Source organism: Octopus bimaculoides, chromosome 25 (assembly GCF_001194135.2).
Source record: "Octopus bimaculoides isolate UCB-OBI-ISO-001 chromosome 25, ASM119413v2, whole genome shotgun sequence".
NCBI lineage: Eukaryota > Metazoa > Mollusca > Cephalopoda > Octopoda > Octopodidae > Octopus > Octopus bimaculoides.
The window spans coordinates 26,727,057-26,729,590 of record NC_069005.1 but is presented as its reverse complement, the minus strand read 5'-3'; the positions used below and the strand labels follow the sequence as shown (position 1 = coordinate 26,729,590).

At 40.1% G+C, this 2,534-nt stretch overlaps 1 protein-coding gene across 1 annotated transcript in view; it reads left to right on the top strand.

The window, feature by feature from the left end:
• The window catches only part of LOC106877620 (arf-GAP with coiled-coil, ANK repeat and PH domain-containing protein 2), a 248,627-nt gene that overhangs the window by 93,018 nt on the left and 153,075 nt on the right, over nt 1-2,534 (top strand). The gene's annotated exons all lie outside the window — the stretch shown is intronic.

The window sequence follows — 2,534 nt, the reverse complement described above, 5'->3', positions numbered from 1 at the left end:
CATTAAAGTCCCAGGTTTTGCAGATTTGCTAGCTGCATGGTGACCTCACTTAGTGCCCGAGGCTCAGAAAAGCACCCAGTACACACACATGTATTTACATACGGTAGGCTTCTTTCAGTTTCCATCTGCCAAATCCACTTGCAAGGCTTTGACGAACCCGAGGCTATAGTAGAAGGCATTTGCCCAAGGTGCCATGCAGTGAGACTGAACCCCGAACCATGTGGTTGGGAAGCAAGTTTTTTTACAACACACACACATATCTTCATACATCATAAATACATCAACATTTCATGTCCAATTCCCAATCTTGTGGTTGGGAAGCAAGCTTGTTACCACAAAGCCACACCTATTATACGTCTGTCTGTATGTATGTATGCATGTGCGTACATATAGAAAAGAAAGATGAAGAGATCAAATAGTTGTGGTTGGGTTAGTATACTAATTAACGCCCTCGATGTTTATTAATCTGCCAACAAGCCACTTCCTTCGGGGGTCCCGTAATTTGTTAACCTACTGAAATAGCAGCAAAATCTCTGTCAGATCAAACCTGACTGTCTCTTAAGAATGCTATGAGAGAACTGGTACCGAAGTTTTGGTGTGGGGTACTTTGGTAACGGTTGATTGGCGCTAATGGCGGACACTTGCACGCACGCACGCACGCACGCGCGCTCGCTCGCGCTCACAGACACATAAACTCGGAAGCGCGCGCACGTACACACACTGTAAGTAAAGTGAAAGGAAGGGGAGAAGAGAGAGAAAAATAAAAAGTATTGAAATGTCAATTAATTACCATATGGAGTTATCTCCCTTCACACAAAAGATTTTTTTCTTTTCTATTTATTGGTTTCCGCCGTACGCCGAGGCCATGCCTGGGACACTGTCTTTGAAAAGTAGACGTCGTCTCAATTAAAGATAATTTTTTACATATGTATTGAAAGATAGAGCTAATTTAATTTTCCCCACCAATTCGTATAAGAATGTCTCAGTTAAATTGTTCAAATGCTAAAATGCCTCTGTGCCAAAATTTTAACATACCAAATAGATTTCGCCAAGAATCAACAGTACCCAGGTTACTAATTCTAATACATTCCTTAATCCTTGAGCAGGAAGGACACCTTGGATAACGTCGTAAATGTCTGAAAATGAGACGAGATTGTCATGGCTAGATTGTCGATGATCTTAGTTTTGCTCAGTCTGGGAAGGCCTGGGGTTAAACAGCACTACCACCACCTAAGTGTTGGGTGCCTTTTGCAGGGTTTTACACCGTGGCGAGTATCCCCCCCCCACTAAACACTCCCCTTCTACTTGTTCCCTCCCTACCTGTATTCAGACTGGGCATCAATCCACGTAGTTCTCACCACTCTGGAAGACATTGGTCTACACCTGTTCATGTTGGAACTCAGTCACATCAGTCTCAGACCAATCTAGAACTGGGACCTGCAAAGGAACATGTGTGATGTCGTTTCCTTTCTTGTTAACTAAGACTGGTTTCAAAATTTGGCACAAGGCCAGCAATTTTAGGGGAAGAGGGAAGTCGATTACATTGACCCCCCCATGTTCGCTCAATTGGTACATATTTTATCAACCCCGAAAGAATGAAAAGCAAAGTTGACCTTGGCAGAATTCACATTCAAAACATAAACCCAGATAACATGCTGTTAAACATTGTATCCAGAATGGTAATGGTTCTGCCAGTTCACGATCTTTTTCTTAACTGAAATGAAACCTCCCCTAGTCCCTCGTATACTGAATTCTCCTCCCTTCCATGTTTTTATGGTGTAGCATTGGAAATTTTGCAAGTTTTACTTTCAGTAGTTTGTTCCGTAACAGTGCAATTCTAAGGAAACTCTCAGGAGTTTTATCTACAGCTCTCTGCTGTACAGCAGTGGAACTCCTGGCATTTTTACATACAATATGTTGCTGTGTAGTAGAACTTCAGAAAGCTTTACCTACAATCATTTGCCGTGGAACTCCTGTTTTTTTTTTGTTTACTGTGTAGCACAGTGGGACTTTAGTTTGGTTTCACTTTAATGTATGTTCTGTAACAATGAGCTCCTGATAGTTTTACCTTTCAGGTTCTTTTATGTATCAGAGAAACAGCTGACCCTTTATGTATAACTGTAAAGCTTGTGTGTGTATGTATATACATATATATATATATGTATATGTATATGTATATTCAATTATGAATTAAATGCAGTGCTAGTGTTGTAAACATTATCAACTGCACATACTCAATGTATGTGTTTTGTTTGTTTGCTGGTTCACTGCAGTATGGTGCTGGTGCTTGGGAGGCGATTCCTTCATAACAGTGGGTGTTAAAACACCCAGGACTTTTAAGTGTTTTAACACCCAGCATTATGCGGGAGTCGTCTCCCAAGCGCTATATCGTAACAAACTGGCGAACAAATGAAACACATACATTGAATATGAGTGGTCAATAATATATATATATATATATATATATATATATATGTGTATATATATATATCGTCATAATGAAAAAAAACAATGACAATTTTTGTGTATATGAA